We start from the raw sequence: 14,840 nt of genomic DNA on the forward strand, positions 1-14,840 counted from the left end.
GAGAATGGAGTTAAGGCTTTGGAGATGTTTAAATGTCTGGATAAATATTCAATATCAACTACCTTGATCATGCAATGATTTAGTTTATGAAAAACTCAAGTGATTAAATTCATATTCATGGGCAATTCAATCTACTCTAATTCAACCAACCGTCAATTCCTTGATCAATCAATTGTATTAGAGGTTTAAGTCCAATTTCAAATTTATAAGCCACTCAAACCCCAAGAACCCAAGAATGATACAGTTATATGTCACAGACCACATTAAACCCAGATAATTAAGAATTTGTGAGAAAGTGGTTTCAAGTTGTAATTCTAATGATATAGTTTTTCCAATATTCAATAGAATTTAAGTTCAATTAGAGTTATTTTCCAATACTCACTAATCGGTAGGATGAAGAACAAAACCAATTCTTAAACAATAATCAGTGCATTAATCAAGAGTAGAAAAACAAATTATTATTAATCCATCAAAGTAAATAGAGCTACTAACCTTAACAATGGAGGTTTAGTTGCTCATGGTATGTAGAAAACCCTAGCAGAGAAAAATGTAAAATTGCATAATTAAAAAATAGGAGAAGAGAAGACCCTCCGAGGGCAAATCTCAATCTTATTTATAGTCCTAATTAATATTGATTTAAAACATAAATAAAACCATAACAAATCATTTCTAATTAATATTTGATTTGAAATCAAATCATATTTACTTCCGTCGATTCCTTGCAAATGTGTGGTCTTCATTGTGAAACACGCTACCAACGTTAAACGTCGGTGACTAAGCATTTAGCGCCAACCAAATAGAATGCCTTTCACGCAACAAAAGGGTTTCAGTGCTAAACCTGGGGTGGGTGATAAACCACAATTTTATGGTTTATCTTGTGTGAAATTGAGTGGATTTTATCAACTTATCTTGTATTTATTCACTGAATTCGCATGCTTTTATGATTTCCTCTTATTTGTACTTAAATGACTGAAGTATGCTATTTGAAGTTTTAATTGATTTATTTATTTTACTTATTCATTCCATTTGGTGCCTTGACATGTATGTTCAAGTGTTTCAAGATATATAAGGTGAGAATGGCATGGAAAACTGAAGAAGATAGCATACAAAAGTGAGGAATCATGAAGAATTGGAAGCTTGGTGTAAGAACTGTAATTAATTAACTGCTTAATTAAAATAATTTAATTGTCTAAAATAGGTTCAAAAATTTATAATTTAAATTAGAAAATTTAAATATGATATTTGGACTTAATAAATTATTTTGAGTTAGAAAATATAATTTTCTGTAAAAAATTACATAAAATGTATACCGGTAAATTAGTCAGAAGTACCGGCTTAAATATGTCTAGTATTGTGTGAGAGTGATAAAAACAGTAGAAAAAGTTAGGAAAATATTTAGAATTGAAAACCAAGTGCTAATTCTAAAGGTTTGGCCTAAAATTACGCCAAACGGGCTAAAAAGGTTAACAGGTTGGACCAGTCCCAAGTTGGGCTCAAGCCCATATATATGTGCTTAAATGAAGCCCAGTCAGTCTCATTCATTACTTAAACATAAAATCACAGCTACTAGGTTAAGAGTAAAAGGGGAGAGAAGAGTTACTATTCACTTCCTCACTCTTTTGATCATAACTCAAGCTACGGTATTCCGATTCGCGAATGGTTTGTGGCCATGCGAAGCTCTCACAGAGCCTGATAGTTTCATCTAATTAAAGTGGTAAGTTTTTCGAAAATCCATGCCCAATTCTCAGCCCTTAAGAATTACAAAAATTTGGTTTGGTTTTTTTAGTGAATTTTGTGATTTGGTTGTTTAGGTACCAACCAATAGTGAAGAATAATTGGGTTTTATCCCCCAATTTCTTTGATTAAAGTAAAAAATCCCAAATCACTTGTAGTTTTATTTATATATGGAATCCTAGGTTTGATTTGTGGAATTTTGTGAAATTGCTAGCTTGTGTTAGTGTTGTGTGGAGTATATCGGTAACTTGATCGCTTGAAAGTGGACTTGGTGGCTGGACTTATTGATCTTGGTTGTGGATTTGGTGAAATTGTGCATATTGGGAATCGATCAAGATATGGTTTCGGTTTTCTCTATGTAATATGTAATATTTCTGGACACTTAGACTAATGGACCATAGGATAGGTTTGGATCATTGATGATGCATGATGAGTATTGATGATTGTAATGATGTTGATGAATAATGATGGTGAATTGGGTGTTTTATAGTAAATATTGATGATGATAATAAGACTTGATTGTTATGGTTGATGTTGGTGCACAATTGTTGGTGAAGGTGAATTTTAATAATATTGAATTGAGAAATAAGGACTTTGAATGGATTTGATTAGTAGTGGTAAGGTTTTATGATGATTGTGTTGGTAGGAATCTAAGCCAAATTGTGAGATTGGGAGGTTTTGGATAGTTATATGAATGAGAATTGGTTGGGGAGGGATTATTATGGATAATTAATTGGGTATGTTTGAGTTGGTTTGGGTCTTTTTGAGTTTTGAAATTTAGAGAACCTTGATGATTTTGTAAAGCTTAGTTTTTGACAAACTTTGACAGATCATAACTTGAGCAATTGTTTTTGAAATTGATTGGATTTTGTTTTAAAGTTTGAGGAAAATGGAGTTTTGTAGAGGAAGTTATGAACGTCAAAAATTCTGTGAAAAAATCTGAAATTCTGTAGCATTTAATTTTTTTGAGTTTGATGTAGCATGCGTACACGAACCTGTGCATGCGACGCGGGCATTTTCCACTGCCTGAGGATCTCGCGTACGCGGCACTATGTTGCATACGCGAGCATGTGAATTTCGGCAATGCGTACGCGAAAACTTAACACGCGACGCGAGCATTCCATTAGCTTTGGATACTCGCGTATGCGAGCAGGTAGTTGCGTACGCGACCACCCAATTTTTCATGCATGCATACCCGGGATAGAGACTTGTATATGCGAGACCCCTATTTTGCTGAAAAATGATTTTTCTTCGTTTTCAAGGGTTCTTTAGCTTTCTAAACTTCTTTAAATTTCTATTTACGAGTACTATCTAGTAATTAGGCCCTAGGACTAATAGAGGTGAGTTAGTGACTTAAATAGGAGAATTTCTGTATGAATTCAGAAGACGGAGACTTATGTTTCTGGAGTATTGAGGATGGATTAGTTGCGTGACATGGCGGAGTACTGTAATGATGATTATTGTGATGAGTTGTAGAATTATGGATGGCAGATGATTGAAACGAGTCTAAGACTCAAGGTTAAATGGTGACTTTACTGAGTACTGAAATGAATTCTGAAAACCACTGATATGTTGTTTTATACTGAGACTGTTGAGACGATATGCGCCTAGCAAGGACAGTCGATTAATCCTGCTGGTCGAGGTCGCGGTGGCGGCGTAAGGGCGATGGTTAGTGCTGCACAAATTCCCACACTCCGTATAACTGAACCAGCAAGTGCACTGGGTCGTCCAAGTAATACCTGAGGGAGTCAAAGTTGATCCCACGAGGATTGTGATTCGAAGCAAGTGATGGTTATCTTGTAGATCTTAGTCAGGCGGATAGAGAAGTTAGTTGATTGTTTAAAACGCATAAAAAGAAATAAATAGAACGTTACTAGGTTGATGTGTTTGCAATGATAAGAAGATGGTTAAGGCTTTGAGATGCTTTGTTCTTCTGGATTAATCCGGTCTTACTATCTATTCCAACTGTGAATGATTTCTTCTATAGCAAGCTGTATGTGATTAATGCCGGTTGAGAGGTCGCCAATGCTCCTCCAGATCTGAACCCCAGGGTTAGTGCGAATCCATTCTAATTGAGGGTGAAGCTCCTGCAGTTCATTCTCTTTTGTGATCCTACTCAAAATGCCAGAGACAAGGTCGAATCTTCCGGATCAGAAGATGTTGTGCCTTTGGTTCTAGCCTCTACCACAAAGACTCTAATCTCCCCATACCTCGGCTGAACTAGTGTGTCGAGAAGTCCCCAATGAAGTCGTGGATTAGCCGTCTAAGAGATGTATAATCAAGCTGGTGGTTCATCATTGTCCGAGGAAAGACTCACTTTGAACCCTTGTACAATGAGATAACCTTGTGCCGATTCAACGCATTCATGATGATGAAGAACGAATATACATCTTAGAATAGAGAATCCAACACGTATTGAGATAGAACAATAGTACTTTATTAATCCATAAAACTTAGCAGAGTTCCTCCGCTTAATCTAGGAGGTTTAGAAACTCATACTGATAGAAAATACACTAATAAACAAAAATATGATCGGTCCTCCCCTTAGTCTTAAAAGTTCTCAAATAAATACTAAGCTAATGACTAGGGATTACATAGGAAGGGTAAAACAGTCTTTTAGTACTAAAATTCCCTTTTGGGACCCACTTCTGGCTCCTCAATTTCAGCCACAAAATACCTGAAATTGCATAAAAATACACAAACTTAAAGTAGAATCCAAAAATGTGAATTTTACACTAAAACCGATGAAAACTTAATAAAACTTAAACAAAACATACTAAAGACTATATGAAAATGATGCCAAAAAGCGTATAAAATATCGCTTATCAGAACACCAAACTTAAACTATTGCTTGTCCCCAAGAAACTAAAAACAAAGTAGGATAAAAGGAAGAGTAAGATACAATAAATCGCAGAGTTTTCAATGAAGCTCAGTTTCAATTAAGTGAGCGGGACTTAGTAGCTTTTTGCTTCTGAATAGTTTTGGCATCTCACTATCCATTGAAACTCAGAAGCGTTGGCCTCTTTAGGAACTTAGAATTCAGATGATATTATTGACTCTCTTAGTTTAGTTCTTTGTTATTCTTGAACATAGCTTTTTAGAGTCTTGGTCATGACCTTAAGCACTTTGTTTTCCAGTATTACCATCGGATACATAAATGCCACAGGCACTTTAGCTAGGTGAACCCTTTCGGATTGTGATTTAGCTTTGCTAAAATCCCCAGATAGAGGTGTTCAGAGTTCTTAAGCACACTCTTTTTGCTTTAGATCACGACTTTTACTGCTCAGTTTCAAGCTTTTCACTTGACACATTCACACCACAAGCATATAGTTAGGGACACTGTCCTTTTGGAGTGCTGAGCCAGGATTTTATTCCTTTTAGGCCCTCCTAACCATTGATGCTCAATGCCTTGGATCCTTTTACCCTTGCCTTTTGGTTTAAAGGGTTATTGGCTTTTTTCTCTTGTCTTTTGGTTTAAAGAGCTATTGGCTTTTTCTGCTTTCTATTTCTCTTTTTTTTCGCATGCAATTGTTTTTCTTTCTTTTTATTGCATCTTGCTTTTTTTTGCTGCTTTTTCTTGCTTCAAGAATCAATTTTTGGATTTTTCATATTACCAATAATACTTTTTCTTTTTCATCATCCTTTCTAGAGCCAACATTCTTAATTCCAAGTTCAATTATGCACTGTTCATTCATACATTCAGAAAACAAAAGCAATGCTACCACATCAAGATAATTGAACTATTCTTAGGATAAACTCAAAATTCATGCAACTTAATTTCTTTTTCAAATAAAATTTTCTTTTAAGTAAGGTGAGAGATATGTGGAACATTTTATAACTTTAAGACATAGATAGAAATGATCATGCAATAAGAACAAGAGAATAAACAATAAAACATAAGAGAAAACAGAAAAATAACATAAGAAAAGGGGATTAAGAGAACGAATCCACGTTAGTGATGGTGGCTACTACTCCTTCTTGAGGATCTAATGTAGTGCTTGATCTCTTTAATATCACTCCCTTGTCTTGGTTGTTCTTCCCTCATAGCCCTTTGATCTTCCCTCATAGCTCTTAAGTCTTCTCTTATTTCATTGAGGATGGTGGAATGCTCTTGATGCTCCAACCTCAATTGCTCCATATTAGTGCTCAATTCTCCAAGAGAATTATGCAATTGGTCCCAATAGCCTTGAGGAGGAAATTGCTTCCCTTGAGGTATCTCAAGGATTTCTTACTGAGGCAGTTGCACAGGCTCATGTGCATGCTCTCAAGTTTGCTCCATCCTTTTCTTAGTAATGGGCTTGTCTTCCTCAATGAAAATGTCTCGTTCTATGACAATTCCAGCTGAATTACATAGGTGACAAATGAGGTGAGGGAATGCCAACCTTGCTTTGGTGGAAGGCTTTTTAGCTACCTTGTATAGTTCTTGAGGTATCACCTCAAGTACTTCCACCCCCACTCTCAATCATGAAGCAATGAATCATGATGACTCGGTCTATGGTCACTTCTGACCGATTGCTAGTATGGATAATAGAGCGTTGGATAAATTTCAACCATCCTCTAGCTACGGGCTTGTGGTCAAGCCTTCTTAGTTGAGTGGGCATGCCTTGGGAATCCCTTTTTCATGTGCTCCTTCCACACAGATATCTGAGAGCACTTGATCCAGTCTTTGGTCAAAGTTGACTCTTCTAGTGTAAGGATGTGGGTCTTCTTGCATCAAAGGTAAGTTGAATGCCAATCTCACACTTTCTGGACTAAAGTCCAAGATTCTCTCTCAGACCATGGTGTTCCAGTTATTGGAATTTGGGTTTACCCTAATGTCATGATTTTTTGTGACCCGTGAATTAGCATAGAATTCTTGCACCATTAAGATCCCAACCTCTTGGATGTGATTGGTTAGGAATTTCCAACCCCTTCTCTAGATTTCTCTTTGGATTTCCAGATACTCATTCTTCTTAAGCCTAAAAGGGACCTCAAGGATCACCTTCTTCTCTGCCACTACTTCATAGAAGTGGTCTTGGTGGGCTTTGGTGATGAATCTCTCCATCTTCCAAGATTCGGAGGTGGCAGCTACAACCTTTCTTTTCCTCTTTCTAGAGGGTTCTTTAACCTTGGGTGCGATAAATGGTAATGGAAAGGAAAAAGCAACGCTTTTCCCATACCAAACTTAAAAGTTTTGAGCAAAAATAAACAAAATAGAAGAATGGAGTAGTAGAAGAAGAAAATATATAGAGATAGAAGGAGAAAGCAATTCTCCCAAAGGGGGCTTTAGGGTGTATAAAGTGTGTGTATGAAGGGGTATTTATATGAGTGGGTTAGGTTAGGGTTCGGTCATGGGTGGGATAAATGGGAGAGAAATTTGATTTTGAAGTGGGTGGAGGTTGGTGGGAGTTATGATGGTTTTGGGAAAGTGATATGGATGTGATTGGACTAGGGTTTATAAGGAAGAGTGTATGGGGAAGTGTGAAAGAAAAGAGTGAAGAAGTGGTGTAGGTAAAGATGCTGTAGGACCTACTGGTCTTGAGAGGCTAGGGAATTCAGATTCCCTGCCCTCTACATGGGAGTTGAACGCCCAAAACTATGCTCTTGGCTGGCGTTCAATGCCAGCTCTGCTGCCAATTGGGGTGTTGAATGCCCATCCAGTGCTCCCTGGCTGGCGTTCAACGCCAGCATGTCCGCCATTTTGGGCATTGAACGCCCAGTCAGTGCTCCCTGGCTAGCGTTCAACCCCAGCAAGACACTCTATCCAGAGTGTTCTATTTTTGTTGATCAACTTTTCTGTCTCTGTTTTGACTGCTTCACATGATCATGAACCTTAAAGAAATGACTTAAAGAAAATAAATTCAAAGAAAAACATAAACAATAACTATGGTTGGGTTGCCTCCCAACAAGTGCTTCTTTAATCTCACTAGCTTAACAGTTAGCTCCTTACAGAGATGGATATGGGCTCAGAATTTCGCCCCTTACAGTGAATGGTATGACTGGCTTCTTGGTGAAGACAACTCTCATACCAGGTAAGAGGCCTTCAGTGGGGACTTTCTTGTCCTTTTAGTTTTTAAGTACTTTCTTCTTATTACCTTTGTTCTCAGTGCTTGTTGATGGTTACCCAACACCAAATTTATAATTGATGTTTGGGAGCTTAGTAAAGCTCTGCACTGAAAGAGATGGTTGGAACACTAAGTGTTGCATAGTTATCTCTCTTTTTTCAGAGGGAGAGTTGGGGTGAGGCATCTTGAACAAGATGTGATCCTTCCCTAGTTGTAGAATCAGTTCTCCCTTTGCTACATCAATGATAGCATTGGCAGTAGTTAGGAAAGGTCTTCTAAGGATGATGGATTCATCTGCATCTTCCCCGGTATCTAAGATAATGAAGTTTGCAGGGATGTAAAGGTCTTCTACCTTTACCAATACATCCTCTACTAAGCCATATGCTTTCTTCATTGATTTGTCTGTGATAAACTCCAATTTCGTAGTTTATCTTGTGCTTAATTTAGGAGATTTTATCAACTTATCTCACATTTATTCAATGAAATAGCATGGTTTTGTAATTCTCCCTTAATTTGTGCTTAAGTGTAAAAACATGCTTTTTGTACCTTAAAATAGCTAGATTTAATTCACATTAATTCCATTCGATGCCTTAATATGTTTGTTGAGTGATTTCAGATTCATAAGGCAAGTATTGGATGGAAGAAGTGAAGAGAAAAGCATGCAAAGTGGAGAATCCATGAAGAAATGAGCATTTGGAGAATTGAGGCCACGCGCACGCATCATCCATGCGTACGCGTGAGGAGGGATTTTGGCCAGCGACACGCACGCGTCACCAACGCGCACGCGTGACGCTGATCACATGACCTCATAAAAGTGAATTCGCAGGGGGCAATTTTTGAGCTGCCCAGGCCCAAATCCAACTCGTTTCTGAGGCTATTTGATGCAGAATTCAAGCTTGGACAAAGGGAGAGCAATTAGTTTTAGGTTAGCATTATGTAGTTTAGTTTTCTAGAGAGAGAAGCTCCCTCTTCTCTCTAGAATTAGGGTTCTTAGGGTACTTTGTATCTTAGATCTAGGGTTCATTTCTTGTTTTCATCTTATTTCTTTTATAATTTCTTGTTTCTACACTTTCATTCTCTTAGTTTGTAGTGTTAATTTCCCTTTTATGTCACTTTTATGTTTATGAATACTCTTGTTGGATTTGGCTTTCCTTTAATGCAATTGATGTTTCTTTTATGTTCTTATGGTTAATTGCTTTGTTTATTGTTGATTCTTTGCATTGGGTAGTTGTTAGATTTTATATTTCTTGCAATTTAATATGCTTTCCATTTATGCCTTCCAAATGTTTGACAAAATGCTTGGTTGAATGTTAGAGTAGCTTTTTGAGCATTCTTGGCTTGGAGAGAGAAATTAGGCAATCTTGAGTCATGAATACCCACCTTATGTTAGTGATCTAGAGTTGTTAGTTAATATTGTTTCCATTGACTCTAATCTCTTGCTAATTCAATTAATAAGTTGATTAGGACTTTTGGATTGAGATTAGCTAGTCTTATTTGACTTTCTCTCTTGTGAAGATAAGATTGTACCTTCTTCTATTGTTAGAGATGATGAAATAAGATAAATTCTTATTAATTATTCTTATGATTAGTGACTAGGATAGAAAGCCTGTATTCTCAATCCTTGCCATGAATGTCTCTCTTTATTAATTGCTTCCTTTAATTGTTTGCTTTATTTCCTTGCCATTTATTTTCTTGCCCTTTTACCAAATCAAACCCCTCTTGTTCCTTCATAGCCAATAATTGATCACTTCATTGCAATTCTTTGTGAGATGACCCAAGGTTTGAATACTTCGGTTAATTCTTACTGGGGTTTGTACTTGTGACAACAATCTATTAAAAATTTGATGTGAGAATTACTTGTCGGTTTGGAACTATACTTGCAACAAAGTTATTTTCCTCTAACCGAGAAAAAGTTCTAGACCGACAATAAATCTTTCTTCAAATTTTTGGCGCCGTTGCCGGAGAATTGCAATGGTGTTATGTTATTGGCTATTGTATATATGTTAATATGCTTCTTTGTTAGTTTTTGCTTGCTTTAGGAGTTAGTTTTTATTAGTCCTTATTAGTATCTGCTTTTATTTTCTCTTGTCACTATGAATTCTCATCTTTTTGGCTATGAGTGTGGTTACAACTATATTGTATGAGATGGAAATTACAATGAGAATATGCATCAAGGATGGAACAACCAAAGATGGGAGGAGCCTCAAGAATTTGATCAACCCTCTTGGCAACAACCTTCCCAAGGAGACTATAAGCAAGAGCTATTCCATGATGCATACCAATCTAATGTGTGTGGTGACTCTCATTGTGGTTGTCAACCACAATCACCATATGCATATGACCCCTTCCCTCAACATAGCCTTCAATCATCATACTCACAAGCCTCATACCACCATTCACCTCCATATGATCCTAACCCATATTCGCCATACCAACCACCATATGAACCATACCTAGAACCACCATTCCAATACCAATACTCCCAATAACCACAATTTCCATATACACCACCTTAAGACTTTCACCAATATGAACCACCTTCTGACTACAATACCTTTCCCTTAAACAATGAACCCTCTCTTCCACCACCACCTTTATTGGACCAATCTCTCCAACCCCTAATGCAAGAACAACAAGAACTTCTAGTTAGGTGTCAAAAGCAAGAAGAAGAACAAAAGATGCTAGGGGAATTCGTAGCTAACTTAACCGAAGTGATGAACCAATTGGTATCATTGTGCTCAAGTATCCAAGACACTATTATTGTTGAATATGGAGGATTAGTTGAAGAGCACAATGAGAAGGAGAATTTGGAGCTTCAAGGTGGAGAAAAGAAGTTGAGACAAGAAGTGCAACAAGAGGAGGAGGTAGAGATTATTGAACAAGAGGAAGTAGTGGTTGAAGATATAAGAGATGTTGAGGGCAAGGAAGAATCTCAAGTTGAAGAGCCTTCTTCCATGGAGTTTGAAGTTGATGTTAAGGAGAAGAGTGCACAACCTTCAATGCATAATGAGATTGAAGAAATGGAAGAAATGGGGCAAGCACCAAGTTCCCCTATCTATGATGATTCCACATCAACATATGATCCTTTTGAGTTTGATGAATTCTTCCCCATTGGACTTGGAATTAATGATGAGGTAGATTTCACTAAACCTCCTATTTATGATTTGAGTGACGGGGAAGAGCTAAAAGAAATTGGTGAAGAAGAATGTAAACTTGAGGAAGCTTGGCAAGAGGTAGAGCTTGAAGAACCTTGCCAAGTGGTGGAAGCCCCTAGAAGAGGATGGACGGGAGTGGAATGCGCCTTGTCAAGATCATTGGAAAATCCTCCACCTAGGTTGCTACCTAATCCTTCATTTGAGTGGGTAAAACTTTTAACTCTTAGCTTTATTATTCCATTTGAATTTAGTTTGCTTGAAACGGATGGCCAACTTAGGGCGCTTTGTGGAATTAAACATAAGAGGAGGATATTTAGTGGTTGGCATTATAAATCTAGGCTCATCATGGTTGGAAGCTCAAAGTTTAGGAGCATGGATTGGTGTAGTGCTCATTTAGATGGGTCTAGGAGGATATTTTGGTGCCTTAGTGAGAATTCGGCTTGTTTACCACCCAGAGGGAATCACTATGATCAACTTGAATACGAGTGTGAAAAAAAATATGGGATCTTGGATTACAAGAGAAGGATAAACTTTGGGAGCTCATGGTTTGTGAAGAACTCCATCAAAGCTTGGAGATATCAATCTTTAATGATGGAGCTTATTGGAAGTCCAAGTATTGGTGGATGTTCAAGGATGGATTCAAGTACAAGCCACCTTAATGAAGAGCTCCCTATAAGTCCAACTTAAGGACAATAAACAAAAGTGCTAGGTGGGAGACACCCCACCATGGTAACATCTTTCCCTTTTCTTTTTGTAAATATTGGTAAAAATTAGGTTAATTTCATGTTTTATTTAGTTAGTTGAGTTTCTTTGGGAGTCTAGTAGGTTAAATAAGGTTTTATGGTATTTTGGTAGCTGTTTGGATGTTTGGAATGCTTGGTTTGGTCCAAGAACTTGGAAAAATTTTGATAAACAGAGCACCATGCCATGCGTACGCGTCACCCATGCGTACGCGTGACACTAAGCTTTTCAACCATCCATGCTACACCTCGCCCACTGGTACACAGAATTGTGATCTCTCACACTTCTTCACAACTCGGTGCAGCTGACCAACAAGTGCACTGGGTCATCCAAGTAATATCTTACGTGAGTAAGGGTCGATCCCACGGAGATTGCAAACTTGAAGCAAGCTATGGTTACCTTGTAAATCTCAGGTAGGGAGATTCAAATGGTTATGGGGTTTTAATAATTAAAAGTTGAATAAGACATGAAATAAGATAGAGATACTTATGCAATTCATTGGTGGGAATTTCAGATAAGCGTATGGAGATGCTTTATTCCTCATGAAGCTCTGCTTTCCTACTACTTTCATCCAGTCATGCGTACTCCTTTCCATGGCAAGCTGTATGTTGGTGGATCACCGTTGTCAATGGCTACCATCCGTCCTCTTAGTGAAAATGGTCCTCTACGGTTTCCCGCATGGCTAATCAGCTATCGATTCTCGATCGTGTCAGAATAAGATCCATTGATCCTTTTGCGCACTGTCACTGTGCCCCACAGTCGCGAGTTTGAAGTGCGTCACAGTCATCCTATCCCAGATCCTACTCAGAATACCACAGACAAGGTTTAGACTTTTCGGATCTTAAGAATGCTGCCAATTGATTCTAGCTTATACCACGAAGACTCTGATCGCATGGAATGGAAGGCTCTGTTGTCAGGAGAGGCAACCATGTGTCGTGAACCAAAAGGCCAAGAGATACACACTCAAGCTCTCACAGATAGAACAGAAGTGGTTGTCAGGCACGCATTCATAAGGGAGGATGATGATGAGTCTCACAAATCATCACATCCATCAGGTTGAAGTACGAGTGAATATCTTAGAACAAGAATAAGCGTGAATTGAATAGAAGAACAATAGTACTTTGCATTAATTCATGAGGAACAGCAGAGCTTCACACCTTAATCTATGATGTGTAGAAACTCCATCATTGAAAATACATAAGAACAAGGTCTAGACATGGCCGAATGGCCATGCCTCCCAATAAAATGAAACAATCAAAAAAGGGTTCAAAGACCTGATCCCAAGATCAAAGATGATCAAAAGATGAAAATACAATAGGAAAAGGTCCTATTTATACTGAACTAGTAGCCTAGGGTTTACAGAAATAAGTAAATGATGCAGAAATCCACTTCCGGGGCCCACTTGGTGTGTACTTGGGCTGAGCATTGAAGCTTTCACGTGCATAGGCTTTTCTTGGAGATAAACGCCAGCTCTGGTGCCAGTTTGGGCGTTTAACTCCAGCTTTTATGCCAGTTCTGGCGTTTAAACGCCAGAAAAGGGTCTTTGACCGGCATTTTCACGCCAATTTGGGCCATCAAATCTCGGGTAAAGTATGGACTATTATACATTTCTGGAAAGTTCAAGATGTCTACTTTCCAACGTAGTTGAGAGCGCGCCAATTGGGCTTCTGTAACTTTAGAAAATCCATTTCGAGTGCACGGAGGTTAGAATCCAACAACATCTGCAGTCCTTTTTCAGCCTCTGAATCAGATTTTTGCTCAGGTCTTTCAATTTCAACCAGAAAATACCTGAAATCACAGAAAAATACACAAACTCATAGTAAATTCCAGAAATGTGATTTTTTCATAAAAACTAATAATTATATACTAAAAACTAACTAAATCATACTAAAAACTACCTAAAAACAATGCCAAAAAGCGTATAAATTATCCGCTCATCACAACACCAAACTTAAATTGTTGCTTGTCCCCAAGCAACTGTAAAAAAAATAGAATAAAAAGAAGAGAATATACAATGAATCTCACAATATCAATGAAAATTTGTCCCAATTAGATGAACGGGGCTAGTAGCTTTTTGCTTCTGAACAGTTTTGGCATCTCACTTTATCATTTGAAATTCACAATGATTGGCATCTATAGAAACTCAGAATTTAGATAGTGTTATTGATTCTCCTAGTTCAGTATGTTGATTCTTGAACACAACTACTTTATGAGTCTTGGCCGTGACCCTAAGCATCTTGTTTTCCAGTATTACCACCAGATACATAAATGCCACAGACACATAACTAGGTGAACATTTTCAGATTGTGACTCAGCTTTGCTAAAGTCCCCAGTTAGAGGTGTCCAGAGTTCTTAAGCACACTCTTTTGCTTTGGATCATGACTTTAACCACTCAGTCTCAAGCTTTTCACTGGACCTTCATGACACAAGCACATGGTTAGGGACAGCTTGATTTAGCCGCTTAGGCAAGGACTTTATTCCCTTGGGCCCTCCTATCCATTAATGCTCAAAGCCTTGGATCCTTTGTACCCTTGCCTTTTGGTTTAAAGGGCTATTGGCTTTTTCTGCTTGCTTTTTCTTTTTTTCTTTCTTTTTCTTTATTTTTTTCGCCATTTTTTTGCAAGCTTTTTTTTCTTTTTCACTGCTTTTTCTTGATTCAAGAATCAATTTCATGATTTTTCATATCATCAATAACATTTCCCTTTGTTCATCATTCTTTCAAGAGCCAACAAATTTAACATTCATAAACTTCACTATAAAAAATATGCACTATTCATGCATTTATTCAGAAAACAAAAAGTATTGCCACCACATCAAAATAATTAAACTAATTTCAAGATAAAAATTGAAATTCATGTACTTTTTGTTCTTTTGTAATTAGGAAAAATTTTCATTTAAGAAAGATGAAAGATTCATGGAATTATTCATAGCTTCAAGGCATAGACACTAGACACTAATGATCATGTAATGAAGACACAAACATAGAAAAACATAAAGCATAAAAATCGAAAAAATAGAAAAATAAGAACAAGAAAATTAAAGAACGGGTCCACCTTAGTGATGGCGGCTAGTTCTCCTTCTTGAAGATCATATGGAGTGCTTGAGCTCCTCAATGTCTCTTCCTTGCCTTTGTTGCTCTTCCCTCATGGCTATTTGATCTTCTCTA

This window comes from Arachis hypogaea, chromosome 8 (genome assembly GCF_003086295.3).
Source record: "Arachis hypogaea cultivar Tifrunner chromosome 8, arahy.Tifrunner.gnm2.J5K5, whole genome shotgun sequence".
Classification (NCBI taxonomy): Eukaryota; Viridiplantae; Streptophyta; class Magnoliopsida; order Fabales; family Fabaceae; genus Arachis; species Arachis hypogaea.